Genomic DNA, 27,676 nt, shown 5'->3' with positions numbered 1-27,676 from the left:
GCAAAAGAATTGCAAACGATTTGCAAAAGATCTAACAATAAACTATGTTGTGATTGAGAGCTTTCAGCTATAGTGGGCAGACAGTGGTTCATCGTTTGATCGTTCAGCGTGAACGATGTGTAAACGATGTGTAAACGATGTGTAAACGATTTGTAGGCAATCAAGTGAAATTGACCTGCATGTTCAGTCGATGGAGGAGACGATCAAACGACCAGCGGGAGCGTGCATCGTACATCGTTAGAAACAATTACTGCACGATTTGCAAACGATGTTCAAACGATGTTTGAACGATTATCGAACGATTTTATCATTATCGTTCAACTTTATTGTCTAGTGGATACCCCCCTTAAGGATGCTGGCTACATCCAAGTGCAAACTGAGCCATGCCTGGTCATTCTGCTGCAAGGACACATCTGTATACAAGCAGTGAAATAAATTAAATTATCAGATAATCTATAAGGCCTGAGCAGGTTCGCCCTCTGTCTACTCATCAGCCCAGCTTCATCACTTGAAGAGTTAATTATGTAGGACAAATCTTCTATTCCGCAGGACGAATATTAACAGATCTTTCATAGAAATATCTCTTTAATAACGTATAACTAAATATAGAACGTTACCACAATATGCATAGTTTACATCCTTATATCTGTGTGCGACAATTACTTGGCTAATACAGTTTTAAATACAATTATTCCTCTATAATATGGACAACTCCCTACATATTACACTTAACTTAACAGTATAACACAATGCCCTCACAAATTGGTGACAATGGGGTCTATTTACTAAGCAGTGTTACGAGACAAGAGTGAAAAGTGATAAGAAAGTGATAAGGTGCCAGCCAATCAGCTCCCAACTGTCATTTTTCAAACACAGCCTGTGAGATGACAGTTGGGAGCGGATTGGCTGGCACCTTATCACTCTTCACTCTGTCTCCTAACACTGCTTAGTAAATAGACCCCAATGTCCCTAAAAGTGATGATACTATCACATAGAACCATTTATACCATTTAAAAGAAACCTAGCATATCCGATTCTTTGATATGGGCTACAAAAAATTGCTCCCATTTGAATCACAATATTAGCGGAAGTTTCCACCTTTGGTTTTGCTTTCATTGGTTTTCTGCTCTGCGTTCTACGACTTTTACTAAGCTCACTGGGTTTCTTTCTAGAGATTGAAAAGCTGGCATGGAAGCAAATCTCATCTCTTATGATTGGCACCAAAATAAAAATAAAAAGTTATTCTCTTTGAGACAGCGTTTTAGTAACATTTGTCTACAATGTCAAAAAGACCCCCCCAAAAAACCAACAAAGAGACAATGCAATGTATGAAACATAGGTCGCAGGAGGGTACAAGCCAACAAAGTAATCCGAAGTGGATGGATAACGGTCGGTTGACAAAAAAAAAAAAAAAAAAGGACCGGCTGACAAAAAAAAAAAGGTTGATTTCAGGGGGTCGACACCAGAAGATCGACACATTCTGAACGTCGACCATCATTCTATAGATATGTAGTAAGGTCACCAGGGGTTACATGTTTGACACAGTCAAAAGGTTGACATTTAGCACATCAACACTAATATGTTGACACATGGTTTTTCCATGATTGTTAGGATTAAAAGTAAAATTTAGGCTAAAATAAAAAAACATGCGTCAACATTTAGTGCCGACAAGTTAAATGTCGACATTTTCACAGTGTTGCCCATTTAACCCCGTCAACATAAATATGTTTATTGAATGGTGGTTGACTTTTACTGTCGACATTCAGAGCCAGTCGACCTTCTAAATGTTGACCTTTTATATCACACCACAAAGTGGACAACCCCTTTATGAAATATAAAACATACTATATTTTTAAAATAATAATCGAAGGTTTATTTAAAAAAAAAAAAAAAAAGCGTGGAAGTCATTTACAAGCGTTAATCGGCTGAGGCACAGTGTAAAGTCACCTTGGCACCTTTTCAGTACTCAGATTAAATGCCCCTAGGCTTTCCCCAAGCCCAAAGGTTTATGGAGCAAGGTGGCAGCAGAAATTTGCCAGTTTGCGGGGAGGAGTTGAGTAAAAGTGTTTCCTGACAGTGTGTAGCAGGCACAGGGGTCTATTTACTAAGCAGTGTTAGGAGACAGAGTGAAAAGTGATAAGAGAGTGATAAGGTGCCAGCCAATCAGCGCCCAACTGTCATCTCACAGGCTGTGTTTGAAAAATGACAGTTGGGAGCTGATTGGCTGGCACCTTATCACTTTTCACTCTGTCTCCTAACACTGCTTAGTAACTAGACCCCACAGTGCTCTGCCTACTTCTGCATAGCAGTGCAACAAGGAGAGTTTGCTTTGCAGAGCCAGATTAATGATGCAAGCTATCAGTTTGTAGAGTACACATTTTTAGCTGTACTTTTCACACACATATAAATATGCCTCAGTGCTGATGTCCACTCAAGTGATGATTAATGTAAGACATCCCTGAGGATATGCTGAGCTGTACGAAAGGGGCAGCCACTCAGGGAGCACAGCTGAAGGGGCTCATTTGATTACAATTGATAGCTTGGGGGGACATCAAACTTCTTTTTTGTAACAGGCGGCAAAATTTCAAGTTATGGATCTGGGCAAAACCAAGGGTTTTGCGTGCCCGTTCCCATGCGCTCCGCAAATGATGCTGAGCTGATACGAAAGGTTCAGGGGTCTAGTTACTAAGCAGTGTTACGAGACAGAGTGAAAAGTGATAAGGTGCCAGCCAATCAGCTCCCAACTGTCATCTCACAGGCTGTGTTTGAAAAATGACAGGAGCTGATTGGCTGGCACCTTATCACTTTTCACTCTGTCTCCTAACACTGCTTAGTAAATAGACCCCTTAGATTGTAAACATAGAGTGCAAATATAAACGTAATAAACATAATTAAAGAATAATCACTGCCGTACCTTTTGGATGGAGGGCTGTATCCATTTGTCCAGGTCTATTTGTCCAGGTACTGTATATAAGAAGAGTTGCATATATTTTGTAATATCCATCCAATCAGGAGTATGGCAGATAAATACATATTTTTCTTCTAAGCTAAAGTGGTTCATGGCATAGTGTTTTCCAAATTCCAATCCTATTTATCCAACTAGCAATATTGGGATTTCAGCTGCGATGAAAAGATTCCTGCTCCTAATATATACTTAGAACTTATAGCCAAGATTCCGCTGTCTTCCGGCGACATCGCGGCCCACAGATGTTTCGTATTGTAAATCCACAAATGCCACCGGGGGTGCTGCGTTCAAAATAATCCTAGAAGACAAAAATAATGAACAGCTGATTGCAGAATTTCTGTAACAGGAAGGCTGTAGTATATATATATATATATATATATATATATTGTCAGTGCTACGTCTCCCATAGCTATTTACTAAGCTGCTTGGAGAAAGGGAGGCGACGGATAAGCCAAACTGTTTAGCATAAAGCAAAATTAAGACACTTCTGTATATTAAAATATTAAAGAGGATTTTCACCATCATGCATCTTCAATTTACTTGTTTGTACATATCCTCCTACAAGGTGTACTAAAGCTGAAGTTTGCTGTGCTCTCCAGCTATATCTTCACATCACAAGGCAGAGTTGTCTACTTCTTGCCCATGGGTATGACACAAAGCTGCTCTCTGGATACAGTTGTCACCAGGGCAATAAGGGCAGCAGATTTGTGTTGCTTCCAAAGTAAGCAAAAAAAAAAAATCTCAGTATTTCCTGATTATGTAATGGCATGTCTAAAAAGCACAGACTGAGCCCTGAGAGATAAAACAATGCATTCAGTAAGGAATGCGGGACAAAATGTCTGATGTATTGATTATTATGTTGGGGCAAGGCTGAATTTTTTTTAATACTGCTATAAAATCACCATTTTCTCAATAAAAAGTTGCCTTGCACAATACAGGATAATTTACTGCTTTGCTGGGCCGTACTAGGGCGTTATTGCGGGTTATGCAGAGTTATGCATATGCACAATTACCCCTGCGTTCAGACAGATCTATTGCACCAGAGATAGGACTGGTACGAGTGTGCACACTGATAATAAAGAGGGCTATGAAACAAGTGTACTGATAGGGGCGGTCTGGCCGCAGAGATGCATACGTCCCAATTTTGTCGAGACAGTCCCGTTTTTCGAGCATTGTCCTGCCCACGGACCACGTTGTCCCGCAGTGGCGGGGACTGGGAGTCAGGGCAAGCGGTGAATAGATGGCATGCGCATACGCGACATCCAAAGTTCGTGAAGAAAACAAAATAATGTTAAGAGAAAGCTGTATAGACTTGAGAATAAATAAGAGTCCTGGGTTTTTTCGCTGATTGGCTGGCTTGACAGCATTGTTACTAGGCAGATTAGCTAGATGTTTGGGTCATGTGTGGGTTGTCTGGACAATGAGTGTTTTGTGGGTGTGTTTCAGTGGCTGTATTTAGTAGTGGATATACATAGGTTCAGCCTCTTTTCTATTCTGGAGAAAAGTCTTTTTTCTTATTGATCATTTGCTAACTTTTTCTTCCTCATTTAGGGAAGGCGCAGCATGGCCGGGAGAATGCTGCATCTCAGTGGCTTTATTGTGGCGCAAGAGAGCATGTGAGGGCGCTGGCGCTCGATGTACATGGCGAGTTTGTCCTTCTCTGTGCTAGGGGACCCGGGCACTTTTATATAGAAGCGTTCGGTCTAGGCCCAGGAGGGAGGCGAGACCTTCACAGCGGAAGTGTGTCTCTAGGGGGACGTTTCAGTCATCCCCCGAGTATGTCTAAAGGTGCATACACACTAGACGATATGCTCCCTGAGCGATATCGTCTAGTGTGTCCCCGGCAGGCTGTGCTCAATGTCGTTCATGACATTGAGCACAGCCGCTGAACGATATCATTAGCGATATCGTTCAGCGCCGGGCTCTCTCACCCATTCCCTGACATGCAGCAACCTGACGAGGTCGTCAGGTTGGCCTGCATGTCAGCCCGATGAACGAGGATGACGAACGACCCGCGGGAACGCGCGTCGTCGTCATCGTTCATCTTTTTTGTGTTAAAAATGGACGATAAAGTGGACGACTGAACGATAACGATATCGTTATCGTTCAGTCGTCCACTTTAATCGCCCAGTGTGTACGCACCATAATTCTTGGAGGCTGGAACTGAGTTAAGTTATCAAGGTTGTTTTAGGGGTTATCGGGAATAAACCAATGGAGTCTTACAGCTATTGCAGCTCTTCATGCAATTTGTTGAAGGTTTCACACCAAAGAAAACCTATTTACCGCCTTCACTATAGACCTCTATGGGGATGGTGATTCATCATCTCAAGGTGGCGTTACCTTAAACATACAGTAGGGTCCATTGACACTCAAACTACTTTCACAGGGTAAAAGAAAATTTTTACTACCAAGGTGCAATTTCACTAAAGCTGAGTATACACGGTCTGACGGCCGGCATATCGGGCGGTCCCCACACATGGAGCGTTCCGGTGCCCAACCGCCCAATATGCCAGTCCCCCCTGCATAGACCTGCATAGGATTGTTCGTTGATTCTCCAGATTTCTTGTGCATGCAGAAAGATCTGGTGGAGCGACGGACGAGCCCGCAGGAGCGCGCAGCGGACGATATGCCCACACACGGGAACGATATAGCCGCTATATCGATCAATGTGTGGAGGCCTTAAGTTTTGCATAGCAGTCCCGGCATGGTAAATAGCAGCAGATCACCTTTTTATATCACAGTCACGTAGCCACCCATGATAAACAGACCTATAAACTATGGTTTTGGACATCTCGGACAAAGACTCAGGGCCTGCGACCGCATCTTTTTCCACAGACGCACATCGGCCTCATCATCGACCATTCCACCAGCCTTACGGAGGAGCAGAATGTCCTACTAAACATGGCCGCCGAAATCAGTTCCACTGAGAAAGAAGCCGCTGACCGCAACAAAGCACGCGTCTGGCTAGCCACCCCCTCATAACCACACAGGAATGCTTCCTGAAATAGCATCTCCCTGTTTCCAAATTCGCTATGCAACTTTCGGCGGTAACCATTGGGATGCACTTACAGTGCGGCTCGGACACAAGAGCAGACTGAAAAAAAATTGTCGGCTTGCGTTCGATATCGGCACTGCGTCCACCCCTGAATCAGGGGTACTGATTATAGCCCTAGGGGTTAATTTACTGAAGTGCTGATTTTTTTGCAGTGGAGATGTTGCCCATAGCAACCAATCAGATTCTAGCTATTATCTTCTAGAAGGTGCTAGATAAATTATATCTGATTGGTTGCTATGGGCAACATCTCCTCTTCTAAAAAACATGCACTTTAGTAAATATACCCGCTTAAAGTGGAAAGCACCAATCGGGCAGCAGGGGATTATCCAGCTTGTTATAAAAGTGGAGTTGAAGCAGTTTTTCAACCTTGTACCTCGTTAATTAGCACTGATCTCTTGGCAGACGTGAAACACAGCTTGAAAAATCTCCTTGTGCTAATGTCGTGTAGAAAACAAGAGCCGGAAAGATGATAGAGAAGGGCCCACCGACCCAGGTCTTCCCTTACAATTACCCGGCCCTACTTGATCTGCGTGAGCTTAAAATATCTAGAAATGACTGTTCTGTTAGTTAGAGACCAAATATTTGCCTGATCCAATGCATATATTAGATCTGTTATATTAAGCATGGAATATATACACATATACACAGAGCCTCGAGTGCTCCCATCAGTGCAACATCCTCTATCTCTAAAAACAGTTTGGCCTTTGGCTGTGTGGCTTGTTTTTCTAAGGGCGTTCATCCAATGTAAAGCTACAATAAAGGACTGAAGATGTGCGGGAAAATACTATATAAGGGAAGAAATCTGAGGCTGGAAGGACGGAAGAATCTCCCTGACAGATATGGAGAGTATGTCAGGTTCATGAGAAATGGAATTAAAAAAAACAAGATTTTTGGGGCTCATTTAGAGCTGGATGCGTTTGCGTCAGAGGTGGAAGTAATATGAAATACATGGCGCAAAAAAAAAAAAGGCGCATTTACATGTGTGTCTTAAAGTACACGGCACACGTTTTCAGATACGTCTGATATAAAATCGTAAGCAATGGTCAGGCGCAATTGCGGCAAATCAAAAGAGCTCTCCAGCGATTGTGATTCGCTGTGGTTAGGATCGGTGTACAGCATGTACGTGATGTTTTCATTTATTTTCCACAACAGAGCTGGGTGTGTAATAAACTGGTGAAACAGGGGGCGCTGAGAAGTGTTTATTGCAATAAAAAGTTTGGTGTGCGGTTTATGCCGGTTTTATCTTTAAGTTTTTTGTTTTTTAATGTGACATTACAAATACCGGACAGATCACAGCATGCTCTGTCAGTAATGGATATACTGGCACCTGTAGTTTTTCAAGTCCCAGCAGCCCCAAGTAGGTTATGGCTGCCAGGGATTGCTGGGACCGTTAGTGCTACAGGTAATGTGCTGATTTTTCTGTCGTTGATCAATTTATTATGCCAACCCCCACTTTTTTTATAGGATGCAAATTCACTTGGGAACTCAGATACATGCTGAACAGGCGAGGGATCAGTGACATAATGACAGGTGAGGTTTAATACTAACACTTCCTGCTTTATTACTAACAACTCCTTGGGATATCCTATAAATATAGTGCTCCGTTCAGGCTCATTTATGTCTCATTTCAATCATAAAGGTCAGGAAACTTTGGCAGTATGTTTATTATGTTGATAGTATGTAATAATGTGGCTTTTGTCATAACGCCCCTCCCACATCAATGCTATTGGATCATTGCGCTGTGATGGGCGGAGCGTGTAGATGTTCCTTTTGGTTCCTTATTGGAAGTATAGGGATTACTAGCACCCCCTGAGTAAACCCTACCTCCCCTCAAAGCACAGTCTGGTATACAATCAGGAAGCCGGCTGCCTTAATACCGGCAGCCGGCTACCCGACTGTCATATCCCGGCGAGGGTGAAATGCTGGGCATCTAGATGTAGACGCCTGACATTTTCCCAATGCCGGGAGACTGGCGCCCGGCATCCCGATCGAAGGGATGCCGGGCGCCGCGAACAGACAGCCGCAAGGGGGGGGGAGGGTTAGGTTTAGGGCACCCGGGGGGGGACTTAGGGTTAGTAACCCCCCCGGGGGACTTAGGTTTAGGCAGCGGGGAAGGGGGGGTTAGGGTTAGGCACTTAGAGGGGGGATTAGGGTTAGGCACTTGGGGGGAGGTTAGGTACCCCTAAGGAGGGTTAGGGGGTTAGGTTAGAACATACTTACCTATCGATGTATGGGATTTCTAGCGCTGTCGGGCTTCCGCTGCCGGGAACTCTGCTGTGGTCGGCCAGGCGCTGCCGGGAATTGAACCGCTGGCCATGCGGCCGATGGCCTTTCAGTCAGGGTTATAAAGAGCAGTGGCGGATCCATCCACGTGATGGGGGAGTCATGGGCAAATCCTGGGGGCTTGACAAACGCAGTTTGAAACAAAAAAAAGCAACTATGATCAAATATTCTGCTGTAGGCGGTGAGTTTATGGCGGAGTATGGATTCCCAAAGATAAATCCTGGCATATCACTGACCTCCTACAGTATGTATTGTTTTCCCAGAGCAATCTCCATCTCTCCACCCAAAATATGTAACCGGGAATCCTTATTTTCCCATAAATCAGACTCTCAATGCAGCCGGAAGACCTGTATTATTTGCAATTGGCTCCTATAACTATTTTACCTTATTTGGGACCTAAAGGGAAATAAAACATATGCAAAAATGTCCTATCTAGCAGTGAAACACGTTATACTATTTAGGGGTGAAACGCGTTATCGCCAGCCCCTCCTAACAGATATTAGTAGAAGCCACGGTGATGCTCTGCTCCTCACGTGATTTCCCATGTGCATGCTGAACAGAGCCGAGCAGGGGCTTCGGGAGGGTGAACAGCATTGCTGGGCCCCCTAACATCCGGGCCCCTCATCAGCTGCAGGGCCAGAATTTCCACCACTCTACCGATCTTTGAAAGTAATTAAAGGGGTTTGCCAACCTTGGATGCGTTTCATTAATTTGATTGTACATGCCCTCATACATAGCTTTCTTCTGTGCTTTTCAATCAAATATTTATATCAGCAAACAGAAATGTATTAGTGTTATTGCCCTTACATGTCCTACATCGCAAACGGCACTTGTGTCCAGAGAGCAGCTTTGTGTTATATCCCATCTGCCTGATGATATAAAGACAAGTCTAAAAAGCAACATTCTATTTAGTAAAAGTCATAGGTGACCATACATATAAAAACAAGTAAATACATATTATCTTAAGGTAAATGGCAACGAATATTGACCTACGTCATTTCGACAATCTCAGTCTCAGCTAAATGGAAGCTGACATATTGATATTTACCTACAATTTACTGTATTCAGGAACAAAAGACTTGATAATGGGATAACTCTCCTCTAGCTAATCTTCAGCAGATGTGAGATTTAAAACATACGAGAGACCACTACAGAGACACTGCTACACGTTGCTGTTACTAGTTACAAACAGCAACAGTTAAATGATTAACCACTAATATGGCTTTGCCCGTGGGAATTCCTGCTTTGCAGGTATCTGTAGGTATAGGCTTGGGCAACCTATAGCTCTCAGGATAATGTGGAACCAGAATGTCCCAAAGTGCCCTGCCAGTCAGCAATAAAGCAGGTGTTGAACTACACATCCCAGCATGTCCTGTCAGGTTACTTTAAGTCAGGGTTATGCTATAAGGAGTCTAGGGTTATACTACGTTAGGAAAGTTAGGTTTGTGAGTGGACTAATTATGATTAGGCTGGAGGTGGCTGTTAGGGATAGGCTGGAGGAGGCTGGTTTGGGTTAGGCTGGAGGAGGCTGGTTTGGGTTAGGCTAGAGGAGGCTGATTAGGATTAGGCTGGAGGAGGCTGATTAGGATTAGGCTGGAGGAGGCTGGTTTGGGTTAGGCTGGAGGAGGCTGATTAGGATTAGGCTGGGGGAGGCTGGTTTGGGTTAGGCTGGAGGAGGCTGATTAGGATTAGGCTGGAGGAGGCCGATTAGGATTAGGCTGGAGGAGGCTGGTTTGGGTTAGGCTGGAGGAGGCTGATTAGGATTAGGCTGGAGGAGGCTGGTTTGGGTTAGGCTGGAGGAGGCTGATTAGGATTAGGCTGGAGGAGGCTGGTTTGGGTTAGGCTGGAGGAGGCTGATTAGGATTAGGCTGGAGGAGGCTGATTAGGATTAGGCTGGAGGCTGATTAGGATTAGGCTGGAGGAGGCTGGTTTGGGTTAGGCTGGAGGAGGCTGATTAGGATTAGGCTGGAGGAGGCTGGTTTGGGTTAGGCTGGAGGAGGCTGATTAGGATTAGGCTGGAGGAGGCTGGTTTGGATTAGGCTGGAGGAGGCTGATTAGGATTAGGCTGGAGGAGGCTGATTAGGATTAGGCTGGAGGAGGCTGGTTTGGGTTAGGCTGGAGGAGGCTGATTAGGATTAGGCTGGAGGAGGCTGATTAGGATTAGGCTGGAGGAGGCTGGTTTGGGTTAGGCTGGAGGAGGCTGATTAGGATTAGGCTGGAGGAGGCTGGTTTGGGTTAGGCTGGAGGAGGCTGATTAGGATTAGGCTGGAGGAGGCTGGTTTGGGTTAGGCTGGAGGAGGCTGATTAGGATTAGGCTGGAGGAGGCTGGTTTGGGTTAGGCTGGAGGAGGCTGATTAGGATTAGGCTGGAGGAGGCTGATTAGGATTAGGCTGGAGGAGGCTGGTTTGGGTTAGGCTGGAGGAGGCTGATTAGGATTAGGCTGGTTTGGGTTAGGCTGGAGGAGGCTGATTAGGATTAGGCTGGAGGAGGCTGATTAGGATTAGGCTGGAGGAGGCTGATTTGGGTTAGGCTGGAGGAGGCTGATTAAGATTAGGCTGGAGGAGGCTGGTTTGGGTTAGGCTGGAGGAGGCTGGTTAGGATTAGGCTGGAGGAGGCTGATTAGGATTAGGCTGGAGGAGGCTGGTTTGGGTTAGGCTGGAGGAGGCTGATTAGGATTAGGCTGGAGGAGGCTGATTAGGATTAGGCTGGAGGAGGCTGGTTTGGGTTAGGCTGGAGGCTGGTTTGGGTTAGGCTGGAGGAGGCTGATAAAGGTTGGGCTGTACATGGTTGTTGAGGATTAGGCTGCATGTTTTCGTTTGGGATAGATTGCAGGACAGTAGTCGTTTTTAGAATGCAGGAGGCTGGTTAGACTGTATGGTGTATGTTAAGAACAGGATGCAGGTGATACGTTACACAGCAAAAATGCAGGAGGCTGGCTAGGCTGCAGGTGGGAGGTTACTGCTAGAATATAGGAGACTAGATAGGATGGAGCAGGGAGGTTTCATTTAGAGTGCAGGATGCTGATTAGGCTGTAGAAGGGATGTTAGGGTTAAGCTGCAGGTGATAGGTTAGGGTTAGAGTGCATGAGGCTGATTAGGCTGTAGGAGAGAGGTTAGGTTTAGATTGTAGGAGGCTGGTTAGGCTGCAGGAAGGATGTCAGAGTTAAGCTGCAGGTGAGAGGTTAGAGTGCAGGAGGCTGGTTAGGCTATAGGAGGGATGTTAGGGTTTCTCTGCAGGTGAGAGGTTAGTGTGCAGGAGGCTGGTTAGGCTATAGGAGGGATGTTAGGGTTAAGCTGCAGGTGAGAGGTTAGAGTGCAGGAGACTGATAAGGCTATAGGAGGGATGTTAGGGTTACTCTGCAGGTGAGAGGTTAGGGTTAGAGTGCAGGAGGCTGGTTAGGCTATAGGAGGGATGTTAGGGTTAAGCTGCAGGTGATAGGTTAGAGTGCAGGTGAGAGGTTAGGGTTAGAGTGCAGGAGGCTGGTTAGGCTATAGGAGGGATGTTAGGGTTAAGCTGCAGGTGAGAGGTTAGGGTTAGAGTGCAGGAGGCTGGTTTGGTTATAGGAGGGAGTTTAAATTTGGGCAACAGGCATGAGGGATGGGATGCAGCTAAGAGATTAGTGTTTGGATGTTAGAAAGTCTGGTATAGGCTACAAAGAGTAGAGCTTAGGCTGATGCGGGGGAGGTTAGCCTGCGGTTGCGGCAGTAGCCATAGCACATATCCAGGAATAGGGCATACAAGTAATAACACACCACACAGACCAATTGCATAAACCTGACTGCTATCCTTCTACCTTCCCCTCAGTGCTGGGAAAGATATGTATGTTATGTATATTTTGATTTTGTTTGACAGCAGTTGCAGCGAGACTCCTGATGCAGGAAGCATGGTGTAAGCACAAATCCCCGTGTAATGAGCCTGGAAGTGGTGAGTCAGCGAGCGCTGCGTTATCCACCTCATCTAACAATAGGCCAGGAAAAAAAAAACATCACACATGGCGGCCCCCCTCTAACAGATCAGTCAGATGTGGACGGGGCAGTTTTTTCCCCTTCTGAAAAATCAATGCAACTTGTCTGGCTGTGCATTATAGTCCAAGGCTTATTATTTATGTGTCCTATCTGCCGAGTATCTGTGATCTGCAGCACAAGATCTCAACGTTATTTCCTGAACATCTGCCTGGCACACGACATCGAGTCTAAGAATGGGTCAACCTTAGTTTAACTTTCACTGCAGACCTCAAAGCAGACAGGGTGATGCCGGCAGCATGGGAAACAGATTACAATGCCTTGGAGTGCTGCTGCGTACAACTGGGACAATGCTCTGTCTGCTTTACATTGGAAATGACCTACTCTCCACGGAGACAGCGTGTCTTAGTCTTACAGACCAAAGTCAAACCACACAATGCAAAGACGCCGGCACTTAAAGGGACAACAATAGGAGAAGGAGTTTTACTCCTGTATGATAAAGTATCCTGACATTTTCACAAAGTTATATGCAAAATAGCCTATATCATAATGTTCCAAGCCTAAAGTACTGTACACTGTGTAGGCTCAATGCAGGGGCCGTCAGTAGGGTTACTGGCAGGAAGTATAATGTGCACAAGAATAAAAAATTAGAAGGAAAAATCTAATTCAAATGAATACGGTGATTGACTATAACATTGAAACCGCAGACAGGTGAAGTGAATAGTCAGTTGTTGAAGTTGATGTATTGGAAGCAGGAATAATGGGCAGACGTAAGGATCTGAGGGACTATGACAAGGGCCAAATTGTGATGACTAGATGACTGGGACAGAGCATCTCCAAAACGGCAGGTCTTGTGGGGTGTTCCCGGTATGCAGTGATTAGTATATACCAAAAGCGGTCTAAGGAAGGACAAGCGGTGAGTTGGCAAAAGGGTAATGGCCGCCTCAGGCTGATTGATGAGTGAAGGCTAGCCTGTCTGGTCTGATCCCACAGAAGAGCTACTGTTGCATATGTTGTTGAAAAACGTAATGCTGCTATGATAGAAAGATGTCAGAACACACAGAGCATCGCAGCTTGCCGTGTACGGGGCTGCGTAGCTGCAGACAGGACAGAGCGCCCATGCTGACCCATTCACCGCCAAAATGTGTCCACATTGAGCACGTGAGTGTGAGTACTGGAGCATGGAGCAGTAGAAGAAGGTGGCCTGGTCTGATGAATCACGTTTTCCTTTACATCATGTGGACGGCTGGGTGCATGTGCGTCGTTTAACAGGGGAAGAGATGGCACCAGGATGCACTATGGGAAGAAGGTAAGCCGGGGGAGGCAGTGTGATGATCTGGGCAATGTTCTGCTGGGAAACCTTGGGTCCTGCCATTCATGTGATGTTACTTTGATATGTACCACCTACCTAAACATTGCTGCTGACTAAGTACCCCCGCTTCATGGCAACGGTATACCCTGATGGCAGCGGCCTCTCCCAGCAGGATAATGTGCCCAGACACACTGCAAAGGTTATTCAGGAATGGTTTGAGGAACATGACAAAGGGGCGTATTTATCACAATCCACAATTTTAATTTACTATTCTGCTCTTGCCAGGAGATGGACTCCGATAAGACCTCTTTCTGGAGAAGAGCTGGAAGCAGTGGAATAGTGTAAAGCTATAATACTGCTTCCTGGTACGGGTCCTCAGCACACACTGTGCATGCGCGACCGGGGGCCCAAAAATGGGCTGTTTTTGGTGAATATCGTGCAAATATTTACTGATGAATAGGCCCCAAATAGTTAAAGCAGGTGATGGGGCATTTAAATTCCCAAGACCTCAGTCTGATCAAGCATCTGTGGGCTGTGCTGGAGAAACAAGTCCGAGCCATGGAGGCACCACATCGCAATTTACAGGACTTAAAGGATCTGCTGCTAACGTCTTGGTACCAGATACTAAAGAACCAAGTCCATGCCTCAACGCGCCTGAGCTGTTGTGGCGGAACAAGGGGTATCTACACAACATTGGGCAGGTGGTTTAAATATTATGGCATGTCAACACTGACTGTCATTTCGACACTGATGAAATGCTGACATGATTAGAATGTCTTGAATCAAAACCAGAAAACTAAAGCTGGCCACACATCTAAAGATTATCTGTCCAACCAGCCAACTAGTTGATTGGTTGGAATGAAAATCTGGTAAGGAATACAATCAGCAATTTGCTCCCAAACGCTGGAAAATGGACCAAAACTGTTGTTTGAACAAATAGTTTAGCTCAAACATTTAACAAACTTGTCTGAACGACCATTTTCATCTGTTTTCTGGTATTTAGGAGCAAATTGCTGATCATCAGTTACTCCCATTCCTTACCAGATTTTCATTCCAACCAATCAACAAGTTGGCTGGTTGGATGTAAGTTGGTCTAGTGTGTGGCCAGCTTAAGACTATTAGGGTGCACGCTAATAGTCTCACACTGTTGTTTTTTTTCTGGTTTTGAGTCAAGTTGTATTTAGTGAGCGAGGTAGCACTACACCCTATTTAGAAACAAATAATGGAATGTATACTGTGTCTTGAACACAGTATGAATTAAATAATTTTGGGAGAAAGGGGACAATAACAAATATTGAAGCTCAAGGGAATCTGTGCGGGACTTCCCCAAAATTCTTCTGATTAGAATGTGGACAAAACGTCCCTGGTGATGTAGTAGTGACTTACCTGTCGGATCCAGCGTTGGCTTCTAGGACTGGCTGTGACGTCTGATAACTTCCAGCAGGTCCTGCAAAGCTTTCGGCGGTAGGTATGACAAACACTAATCCTCCCCTTACACAGTCTAACCCTAACCTTCCCTCCCATAGCCAAACCCTACACTCCAGCAGGCTTACCCTAACCTTCACTCCCGTAGCCTAACCCTACCCTCTCACAGTCTAACCCTAATCTCCCCTCTTGTAGCCTAATCCTACACTCCCACAGCCTAACCCTAATCTCCCCTCCTGTATCTTAACCCTAACCTCACCCTAATCCTAACCCTCCTGCAGCCTATCCTTAACCTCCCCTCCTGTAGTTTAACCCTACCCTACCGTAGCCTAACCCCTTTCAAATGCTGACACTGTGTAAAAGTCAACATTCTGCAGATGCCGACATGTTTAATGATGACATTTCAAGGTCAACATCCTCGCTACATTCTGTCTGTCTCATATGGCCGCTCCAAAGAATTTATTCAACGCCTTTTGCCCTGCACAGGCTGCTGTCCTTGAGGGAACATACTAAGAGAAGTGCTATGTACAAGTTCTGTCACTTTACAACTTCCTCTGCACATCCAGTAGAATATAACTCGCTATACGGCCTCAGGGAAAAAGAGACCTGCATTTTATACACCCAGGGTACACGATCTCTTAAAACCAGAGGCCCAGTGTGACTTTAACTGAACAAAGTAGGGCAGCAAGGTAACCCCCCCCCCCCCCACAAACACATAGGGTTCTATTTACTAAGTAGTGTTAGGAGACAGAGTGAAAAGTGATAAGGTGCCAGCCAATCAGCTCCCAACTGTCATTTTTCAAACACAGCCTGTGAGATGACAGTTGGGAGCTGATTGGCTGCCACCTTATCACTTTTCACTCTGTCTCCTAACACTGCTTAGTAAATAGACCCCATAGCCTTTTTCGCCAATTTATGAGAAGTAGCAAAAACTTTTATTCTTAAAGCGGTAGGCTATTAACTAAAAAAAGTCCTACCTGAATAACTCCTCTCTCATTTCTCCAGCCCGCTCGCTGTGTCTGCCGGCATGCTTTGTATCTAAACTCCATCACTCAGCACCTGTAGTGTGGTAGTGTGATGTGCGCATGTTACGGTCACCTGACTGTACTAAGGGGAAACCGTTAGACTATGGGCCTGATTCAGAGCCGGACGCTATTTGCGCTCGCTCGTTCAGAAAAAGGGGCTGGCTATTTAAATTGACCGTTCGCTCAAAACATGCACTCGCTATTTTGAAAAAACGCCCCCTGGCCGCTCGCATCATATGTCATCTCCGCTATTTATTAGATTAATCGAGTACATCAAACGGCGTATGAACTGCTCGCTATTCTTGTGGTTGCATTTTCCTACCGCAATCATGCGAGCAGTTCTGGCTAAAAGACACTCAACTGACGTGGTCGATGACGCTGCTTTGTTAATTATGCACACCCTTAAAACGCCCGTTTTGACCTTTTGGCACGCCTGTGTTCTGATCTCCACTCCCCGTTTTCAAGCACCTTCCCCTGTTACCACCCACAAATGCCTCATCCTGTCACTCAAATTAGCAGGCATTCGCTATTTTGCGAGCACACGATTTTCGACTGCACTGACTGGTTCGCGCATGCGTACTAAAACCCGTACGCATGCGCAGTTGTGCGAACATCGCTCAGAGCGAACGAGCAGCCGCTTACGAGCGGCTCTGAATTAGGCCCTATGTCAGCTTCTTACAACTTGTTTCTATTTACTTAGTTTTCCTTCTCCCTCTGGCGGGCTGCATGTAATGAGGCCATGAGCCACATGTGGTCCGTGTGTCCTGGATTGTGCACAGTAGTTATACACCTTAAGCATACAAAGGAAACTGGAAATAGTGGTTATTGCCGCCTTCTGATATCCGTGTATCATGGCTGAGTAAAATCTTTCCCTAATGGTAGAGTATGCCGCAATCCTCCTGTAATATCTGTGATAATTGAATTAATTTACTTTACATGGCCTAGCGTGTTCATAGTTTGGGTTCAAAAGGGGCCTTTGCCGCAACAGCACATGAATTAATGTAGCAATTTACCATTACAGCGCAACCGATAAGAGGCTGTATAGGCGATGACCGATCCATCACCGCTTGCTTTTTTTAACAATGAATTTTTAAGCAGGTCCTGCCCAATCCTGAATTCTGATTCGTGAATGACCAGCACCATATGTATATAATATGTATATAATTACCATGCATATATGCGTAGACTAGCCTACAACTTATGACCATATTTCAGGACATATGGTCGGTCGGACTGGTACCTACAAGCCTCCGGCAGCCACTCACGTCTATCCATACTCCCAGCAGCCAATGACAACCCCCCACCAACCTTCACCAATCAGTGCCACGCGGACAAACCGGCGACTAGTTGAAATTTAAAATCGACATCAATTCCTGTCCACACACAACTCATTGCTGTCAGTGGGCTCACATATTGGAGAGCAGAACTGTGTGGACGGAAACGTACAGCCGTATCGGTCGTTTGGCTGTGTATTCAGAACGTCACTCCCAGGCTAGCTTGCGGATCTGCCGCTGGGCACCAGCAAAGAGAGCAGAGCATCGAGGAACCCCAACAAATAGAAGAGGAGATAGGGAGCTGGAGTTACAAGTCCACATATAGAAGGGGCAATTAGAGAGGTAGGAGGCAAAACAGGAGAGGACAGAACTGCAAAGTCCAAGGGAGTAAAGGGTGGGTTGAAGAAGCGGCTGTTCGACTGTGTCAAGTAGGGAGACATTAATCTTTAACTTGGCTAGATTGGTCACTCTAGTGAGGGCAGTTTTAGGGGAGTAAAGGAGGCAGAAGCCAGGCTGCAGAGCATTTCGAATACAGGGGGTCATTCAGACCCGGTCGTTAGCGCCGATGCGCTCGGACCGGGTCGATGGCCCCCCACAGAGCATGCGCACGACGGCGCCACATGCGTGAGACCCGCTACGACCGACAGCGCCGGTCATAGCGGGTCTCGATCCAAAGGGGGCGAGCTGTCGATGTTGATTGACAGCTCGCCCCATTTGGAAGCCCAAACGGAGGCGTTCTCATGGGAACGCCTACCGTTTGGGGGCGGCCCCACCGACATCACTAGTGATGTCAGTGGAGAGCTTCCGGCTCAGACAGAGCCAGAAGCTCTCCGGGGCTTACGACAAGGGAGACCCTACCCTAGGGTCTCGTCGTAAGCCCCGATGGTCGCGATGGTCTCTGACCATCGCGACCATCACCGGAGCGGTCGTTAGAGCTGTGGGTGTTAACCCACAGCCTAACGACCGCAACAGAGGCGGAGCGGTCAGGATGCAAGTGGCCGCCTAGTTTCTGAGCGACCACTTGCATCCTCCGACCGCCTCTGAATGAGGCCCTCAGTGTGTGAAGAAAAAGTCAGACATTGTAATGAAGTAGCGTAATGGGGCGGAAGTTGGAGAGGTGGGGTGAAGCGAATGCTTATTAAGAAGAGGCTAGGGGCAGGGCCGTAACTAGGGTAGTGTGACCAGTGCCATGGCACAGGGCACCGCAGGGCAGGGGGCGCTGTTCAAGGCCTGTCAAATTTCCTGTTTATTATCCTCACTTGTAGTTTCCTCTTCTTTTATCCCCAGCATCTCCTGGCCTCCCCTATCTCTTCCCTATGAGGCCATGGCCCTTTTTCAGGTGCACTATCTTATGTCGATATTTAAAGTTTGGGAGGAGGTGCCATTGCTCTCTCTGGCACAGGGAACCAAAAAGTCTAGTTAGGGCTCTGGCTAGGGGAGAGCATGTCAACTTGCAAAGAAAGATGCTGCAGGACAGGGAGAGGAGGAAGAGGTGGGGCGTGGGCGGTAGGGAGGAAGGAGAGGAGGACATGTGAGGGAACAGAGTCAAGGGTACAGATTGAGGGAGAGAAGGAGGAGAGTGAGGACCTCTAACTAGGTTACAGTTTGTTATTATGATAAATCCATAATTAAGAGGGCTGCACTGTTCAGCGAGGTATACGGTCAGGATACCGACAGCGGGGATTCTGTCGTTCACAATGCCGACACTGGAATCCCGTCACTTATCAGAATACCGGCGCGGGCATCCTGACCGCCGGGATCCCGAAGGCAAGTACCGGGCTTAGGAGGATAGTTAGGGTTCGGTACTAGGGGGAGGTTAGGTTTAGGCACCGGGGATGGTTAAGGGTAGGGTTAGGTTAGTATACTTACTTACAGCCGTCGGGATGTTAACCTGGTCGGGATGCCGGCGTCTGGATTCTGACCACCAGGATCCCGTACCCAACCCGTTCGGTGATACTGTACATCTTATGTAGACTCGTTAGCTATTTATATAATGACAAAGCTTTGATAATCCTGGGAAGTAGCTATGATACATTGTACCGCTCACTGCTAAATAAGATAGAAGACATCTTGAAAGCGTGTCTTGAAAAATTAACCTTTAGCTGTAATAACAAAGGATTGGTCAATAGTATGGTAATTATAATTGATTAATGATTTGGATTTAGAACAGAAAGCAGAACAGTAATTAATCGTTCAGTCAAAGGAGAGTGGGAGGGGTGAAATGTTCTCAGTGTCTACAGTGTGGCGGCACCAGGTTATATTACATAGTCTGAAACACGCCATCAGGGAACAGATATACAGTGCATCCGGAAAGTATTCACAACGCTTCACTCTTTCGACTTTTTGTTATGTTACAGTCTAATTTCAAAATGGAATAAATTCATTTTTGTTCTCAAAATTCTACACACAATACCCCATAATGACAACATGTAAAAAGTTTTTTTTTTTAGATTTTTGCAAATTGAATTTAAAAAAACACTAAGAAATCACATGTACATAAGTATACTACTACTTTCTCTTTCTTCAATACAGTCTATCTGACTTGATTCAAGGATCAGTGGGTCCCTTATCCTGGTTGCCTCTCTTGACCCGCTCATATGGCCGCCCTGCAGGGTTATCACCATGTCTTTGGCGCTGCGCAGCCCGCTGTCCCTGAGGGAACATACCTAGAACAGTGCTATGTACAGGTCCTGTCACTGTACAGCTTCCTCTGCAGACTACAGTAAGACACAGCCCTCGTATAGAGCCTCGGGGACTGGTGAGCGACATGACAAAGTATTTGTGCATTGTATACACCTTAAGCATACCAAGGAAAGTGGAAATGTCGGTTATTACTGCCTTCAGGTGTCATGCAAGAGTAAGAACTTTCTCTAATGACAGAGTAGGCTGCAATTCTTCTGTAGTATGTCACAGAGGGACTCAGACATTCGTGAGTAGGTTCTTTATGCCTCCAAATTCCAGTTTGTTATTACTACGCAGGACCCCTAATTTCCCCTATAAGTTAATGCTGAGCGCTGTACTATGTAATGCTACTGTACAATATGTGGACTATTAGCTTCAATTTCACGACAACCTTTAAAGAGCCTGAAAAGCCCTTATGAGACCGCGCACTTCTCGGACCGGAAGAAGGGGGTCTTGAAAAATGAGCCTTCTAGTTGAAATGATAAAAGAGCGGCCAGTACTAAGGTAACTACAATAAATATCTCATTTAGTTGTCGAACAGAAAGCAGAGGTTTGTGGCAAGTTGCCCCTGTTGCATGCAAGAAAGCCAGGAGGGGCAAAATATTTATAGGGTGGTATACAATTGTTTACGCGGTCCGGATCTCCCGTCTAAAGTGACAGGAGATCGCTGGCCGCTAATCAATTGTTGCAGTTTTTCGCGCTGATCGCGCCCAAAGTGGTCGTGTTTAGCCGCGTAAAGCAGCTAACCCCGACCAAAGTGCTGGGCGCGTCCACGAAAAGTGATGTTTGGGCGCCCAAACAGGTCACTTTTCACACATTTCAGCTCGCACCCTGCTGGGGCTGCGAGCTGAAATGGTGCGCTGGCAGCTGATTGGTGCCATCGACGCACATCGGGCAGTCAAACAGCATTTATATAACGAGTCTGACCAGCCGCAAACACTGCAAGTCTCCTCGCACGCAGAGAGCTCTAATGCTGCGTATACAATCGGACAGGTGCGCCTGCGGTTTTATGGCCAACCCCCACCGTTATCACCCCCAAATACTGACATCCTGTCACTCACTTTGCGATGGATTCCACTGTGCGTCCGTAATCGCAATGCGTTCGCTGTGCGTGTGCAGTGCAGCTTACACGAATGCGCGATGGCAAACAATTGCTCAATCTGCGTAAATATGAGCAATGCGTCAGCTGCTGAATCAGGCCCTCAAATCATACTTGCCTACCCTCCCGATTGGGCCGGGAGCCTCCCAAAAATCGGGTGCCGTTCCCGGCCCCCCGGAAAGGCAGGCAATCCTCCCGGCAGCCGCTGCCCCCTCCCCCCCCCTGCGATTGTATGAGAATCCCCCGTAGTGAAGGGGGGGGGGGGGCGGTTACGCATCATTTTATCCAATGCCGGAAATTTCTGCATATTGTGTAGCGGGGGCAAAATGACGAGATCGCGTGGCCACGCCCCGCTCCACCCACAAACGCTGGCCACGCCCCCGATTTTGACGATTTACCGATTCCAGGGGCAGCCAGAATGTCGGCATCTATGCCTCAAATGGAACTTGCAGTGTAAAAATACTTGCAGTGTCCGGCATATGTGGGCTGCAGGCAAAAGCAGCCGGTATTTACTATGCATGTAAAAAAAAAAATCCATGTATTTGCACCCCTAGCAGTGCAACATGGTTTGTCCCTGTGCAAAGTTACTACAAGAGACTTGCCTATGTTTCCATGCAACCAGGAGAGCCAACAGAAATTTGTGAGTCCCCCGTACGTTCTGGGATAGTAGGCGAGTCCCCCGCATGTTTTGGGATAGTAGGCGAGTCCCCCGCCTGTTCTGGTATAGTAGGCGAGTATGCCCCTGTGAGGCTGTGATCAACTACAGTTTGTTCTAATCTCACCCACATTTTATACTGGGAACGCCGAGCCGAGGAGGAGAAGCAGTCTGATTATACAAAGAGGCTCTGACCCTGGTTAAGTGCACACTCAAAATATCTCCCAGTCATGAGTCACACTACTCAGCAAGACGGGATTTATAAATGCTTGTGCTCAAAATAAAAATACTCTACTGTTTTCAATATAATGTCCCTTTAACAGTTTGCGGTAACTGTCAGACGTTCTGGTGTAGCAGGGTGTGTACACTTCACAGGCTGAAGTCAGAGGAGCCTGCAGTGCGGTCAGGACCAAGTTTTCTGGGCTAGTATGAATGGAATGTAATCACCTTAGTAGTGGAAGAGCCATTACTTACTGGAGAGACAGCGGCAGGATTGTGTAATGCAGAAAGGGAAAGCTCAATGACTATATAAATAACATGTACTGTACAAACTGTAGTTCTGAGAATCCCATGTACCGGCTTGTAATTACTCACTGTACAAAGGTAACACAGGCGATACACTGACAGAACAGCCGGCTCATTCGCGGGCTCCCGCCACACCGTGGCTCTAGTACGGAGGAGATACAAAGAGATTAATGGATTATGTCACACGTAAGGGCCGTTTTTCTATATCTCAAATTCAGCATGTCGCCCTGTAGTTACTAATATAGTATATTAAATTCACAATGGACCAATCACTGGACTTTTCCTGAACGGAATCAAGAGGTTGGAGCATCGATGGGAGAAGTGTATTGAAATAAATGGAGACTGTGGGACTGATTCACTACGGAACGCTATTCTGCTTATACGCACGCAATGCAGTTGCTAATATCAGCGGTGATATGTAAATGACTGCATTTGCATTGCGATCTCAGCTTAACATAAGGACGCCCACTTCCCCTTACTCACATCCGTATACTTGGGCAACATAGAGAAACAATCGGTAACATCGAGTAACATCGGACCCATACGCACACGTAAGGCCGGTCAGACTTCACTCAGGAATTGCTGACTTCAACGCACGCTATGAGGCCTCAGGCTGTGTATGGTATCACAGTGGATACTTTATGCATGCCCAGGAATGTTTCTAGAGAGGAGGGGGCCTGTGTGCAGTCTCCGACACGGGCCTCCTCCTCTCCACCCGGTGGCTGGCAGCGCACTGAGCTGTGCGCGGCCAGCGCCAGCGTTAGACTCTGGGCACTAGAGCGTGCCCAGAGGCTATAATGTATGCACAGGTCACCGGGAAAATGCCCGCGGCGGCCATTTTCCCTGTACAGCGCATGCGCTAACGACGGTAAAATGGCAGCCGCGGCCATTTTCCAGTCGTTTTACAGCTCCGGACCCCTGCGCCGACGTGGTACTCCGGAGAGGTAAGTAATATTATAGGTGCAGGGTGTGCAGTGCGGGCCCCCCCCCCGGACCCAGGGGCCCGTGTTCCCCGCACCCATTATAGATACGCCCCGGTGCACCTGCACGCCCATGAAAAGCACTGGCACATCTGCGTTCACCCAACCCCCCCCCCCACCCACAAACAGCACTTGCTGTCAATCACTGGAGGGGCTAAAAGTGTATATGAGCAGACATTATGGGGCGTGGCCACTATATGCGCCATGTTGAGTGCATTGTGCGTCACTTACCCATTCTGCCACGCGCAGCATCCACTCACCTCCCAACCTTTGTCCCCCAGCGGGACACGGCAGCCCGTGGGTGGGACAGTGCCCGAAAAGCAGGACTGTCCCACCAAATTCAGGACAGCTGGGAGGTTTGCTAAACGTCGATACACAAGCCATGTCGACCAGCCATTTACGTTCATTAGATCGATAAACCCCAGTGAATGTATCTGGGATTCTGATGGCAGATTGGTGAAACAAGATGAAAACAGTTTAACGAAATAATATTAATGTAAATTAATAACAAATTACTCAGATTTGGCCCCTGAACACACCCTTGTTTTGGAAACGAGATCATCGCACAGCGGCAGTCTAATCCGTAAACGGAACGGCATGACCTTACTGAGGCCATCCTCGACGCGCAACGTCTCAGGTGGAGAGAAATTCATTAATCATATCCATTGCTGGCGTAACAGAAGTTATCTCAGCCTCTCAAATATCAGGAAAAAACACAAGCAAAGCAAAACAGACGTTCAGGGGACTAAACCATTCTCATCCTTTGGAAAGGTTATTACACCTAACAAACAAACGCCAACTTAATCTCCGCTGAAATCCTTGCCGCTCTCTAGCCCTATAATTAGCATTAAAGAAGAGTGAACAATTCTGGATAGCTGATTTAAGATGAGAAAGCCATAAAGCAGACAACTCGTTAGTTCATGAGCTTATCAGAAGTAGCAAAATAAAACAAAGATTACCAAAAAATAAAATAAAAAGAAACAAAAACAAACGAAAAAACATAAGAAAAGGGCTTTTATTGTATGTAATTATTTAAAGCCGTGAGTAAGAAACTAACAGACGCTTACCCAGGATAATTGTAATTGGGCATCAGTGGTTGGAATGTTCAGTGTCAGCATTTGCGCTAAACCTTATATTCTTTACACGTTTAGCTCATATAAGCCTTAGAGAAAAGTCTATGCTCCTGAATAGGAGGGGCTCATCTGCACATTGTCCCAGGGGAGTAGCGTAAAGATCAATGGTCTCTACCCTACTCTGAGCTTTCAAAACACGGATGAAAACAAATCCACTTGTAGGGGCCTATCCTGCATCGGAATGAGCCACGCTCTAAAACCTCAGCAAGTATACCATCGAGTCAAAGGGCTGCCCTGTAAATAGCATTACCAAGAGGGTCTGTGCTCCTGAATAGAGAGAGGCTTATTAGCTCATTGTCACAAACAATCAGGTCATTGCACTGGTGGAAATGCTACGCTTGCATCCTTGGGATAGGGACAATTAGTGCAGGGGAGGAACGCAAGCAAGATCAGTGTGTTGTTATTATTACTGCGTATGAGATGCTATATTCTGGTGCTGGCACAGTCTGAGGTCCAGTGCGCACGCATACATCTGACACCTGCCCTGATTTAGACGAGACTGTGGCGATTTGGAGGCTCTGGTCCTGATCCATAGGTGGACTGGGCGCCCAATGTTTTAATTCCGTGCATGCGCCTAATGGTTACTGCACTGTACATGCAAATCCGATAGGCGTTTCTGGTTGGTGACTGCTTGGGGTGGCAGGGACTACAGGGTTGCTTGAATGTCGGAACGATAGTGCGTCTTTGTGCCCACACCGACGGACTCGTGCCGCAACCTGCTGGGAGCGTCTCAATAGGGCGCCCATTGGCCAAACCATTAGTATAAAGACTCAGTAGTGGCTGCGACTTTATCGCAGCTGCTACAGCGTCAACGTCCACCTCTGAGTCAGGCCCTCTCTCCCGAATGAACTGGAAGGTTGGGAGGTATGGGCGCTCCCCTCTGCTCTGTCCCGATTGCGCTAGAAAGTTGGGAGGTATGGCCATTAGCCTCTGCTATGTCCCGATTGGGCTGGAAAGTTGGGAGGTTTGGCCGTTCCCCTCTGCTCTGTCCCGATTGCGCTAGAAAGTTGGGAGGTATGGCCATTACCCTCTGCTCTGTCCCGATGGGGCTGGAAGGTTGGGAGGTATGGCCATTACCCTCTGCTCTGTCCCGATTGGGCTGGAAGGTTGGGAGGTATGGCCATTCCCCTCGGCTCTGTCCCGATCGGGCTGGAAGGTATGTCATTCCTCTGCAACATTTCTGCCATTTTAGGAAGGGGGCATCCCTCCCAACTATCTGGTCAGTGGGAGAAATGTACCAAACTTTCTAAAACGGAGGAGTGGAGGTATTGCCCATAGGAACCAATGAGGTACCAGCTATCATTAATATAGAACATCGTAGAAAAAAGGGCCAGTGATGTCACAGCAACTCTAATAACTGCATTCTCAGGTGGGTCACCCAAATGTGGGTGAGGAGCTTAAACTGCCTGTATGTTCATAGGTACCAACTTTTAAAAAAGTTTGGAGTCACCTTCAACCCCCTGAACACCACCACCTTCCCCAACGACTAAAATTTTCTTACACAGAGCAAAAATATCGGAGGTGCTCAATCACACAGAGCCATATCTCCATCCACCTGGGAGGTGTGGGGTGGCTTCACGACATGGAAGCCTGGCCAAGCGTCACGCAGCAGGAGAGACAACCTTTCCCTCCCCGCGGGACACACGACCCATGAGTGGGATGGCGGCACACTGCTAGAAAATTGGGACTTGACCAACAAATTTGGGAAGGTTAGGAGGTCTGCATAGCTGTCTAATATGGAGAGCTCATATTTAAAAACGTCAATGTTGGGGATTAGTGGTCCTTTACGTCTGATCAGCAAATAACCTATGAAAGACTAAATATAAAATAAAATTGGGGTACATCTCCTGGTAATAACCAGTATATAACAAAGCTGCCGATCTTGTAGGCTGTCACTGTATTTCTTTTTCTCCTACTCCAGGAATTATATTAATGAACGGTTTGGTTTCAGTGGTTGGAATAGTGCATAAGACATTGTTTAACCAAGCGAATAATTACAAAGGCGAACACAAGACTCCCCTTCAGGGTATACTATTCAATGACACAATCTGATTATCTTTCTACCCCATGACCTACATTGTGAATGGTGACTCACACAAGTGTGTGAACGCTGTAAATCCAACATGTACAGTATATAGATTATACTCAGCATTGTTCAATATACTGATATACTATATTTCCCTGCAATGAGAGATGGTCATATGCTGTGACTGGCATAATAAATTACAAGAGAAATCCATGAATGAATCATGGTTATACTTATTTTCATGGCAGATAGAAGAGATTCTTACGGCAGTGGTAGAAAATGTTCTATTACCAGGATCCATCATTACAAGTTCCCTGGAGAAGGTCGGTGATTCTCAACTCCCTGGCGATATCGACAAGCGGCGGTAAGTACAGATATAGGGGCCCATTTATTAAGGATCGCATTTTGCAATGCGATCAGGGCACGCAGTACCGCCCATGATCGCATTGCCAAATGCGATCATACCGGTCGAATGTATGACCCGGCACATGCAGGGAGACGGGCTCCGAAAAGAGCCCGTCCCTGCGATGTGACCGGAGCGCATTCCGGGCTGCTGCGCATGCGCAGTCCCGAGGACTGCACATGAGCGGCGCCCATTGCCGGCGGAGGGATCTGGAAGATAGCGTTAGCTGCTGGGGTCAATATCGGGAATGCTTCGCATTCCCGATATTAATACATTTGGCAGCATCGCATCCCCCATAGAAACCTATGGGGAGGCGGCTGCCAGCGGCAATGGAGGGATCGCAGCAGGTATCGGAGATGCCTGCTGCGGTCCCTCCTTCATACATTCGGGGGATACTTAGTATTTGAGGTAAACCCCCGAAAACAGGTGTTTTCTGGGAATTTACCTCAAATGCACTTTGATAAATGGGCCCCTTATTGCTTTGACGACCAACCCAGTGTGAAGATGTACTAAGCTCTGGAAAGTGAAAAATTGGAGGTGATAAACTACCAACCAATCAGCTTCTGTTATTTTTCAAACACAGCCTGTAAGATAACAGTTAGGAGCTGAATGGCTGGTAGTTTATCACTTTCCAATTTTTCACTTACAAGAGCTTAGTACACCTTCCCCCAGGTCCCTTCTACACGTGTGACCCAGCATTACCAAGTGCACTGGACTTGAGGACCAAGGGGTAGATGTATTAAGCAGCAGGCTCCGGACATTATTTATGAGGACCTGCTTAACCTCCGGATCACGGTGAAGCGGGTCCTGATAACGGGCACATACCCCTTTCACACTGCCAGCAAATAACCCAGATTATTGCACGTGACCAC

General features: G+C 46.6%; 1 long non-coding RNA gene across 5 annotated transcripts in view; it reads right to left on the bottom strand.

The window, feature by feature from the left end:
- The window catches only part of LOC148474988 (uncharacterized), a 269,290-nt gene that overhangs the window by 108,975 nt on the left and 132,639 nt on the right, over nt 1–27,676 (bottom strand). For all 5 annotated transcript variants that reach the window (XR_015872789.1, XR_015872791.1, XR_015872792.1 and 2 more), the window contains one exon: nt 2,915–3,263. This is a non-coding gene — a long non-coding RNA (uncharacterized LOC148474988). The remainder of the gene's footprint in view (nt 1–2,914; nt 3,264–27,676) is intronic.

This window comes from Taudactylus pleione, unplaced genomic scaffold (assembly GCF_031769625.1).
Source record: "Taudactylus pleione unplaced genomic scaffold, aTauple2 ptg000791l, whole genome shotgun sequence".
In the NCBI taxonomy this organism is placed as follows: Eukaryota; Metazoa; Chordata; class Amphibia; order Anura; family Myobatrachidae; genus Taudactylus; species Taudactylus pleione.
Note: the sequence above shows the minus strand (reverse complement) of the source record. Positions and strands in the feature narration are given on the sequence as shown.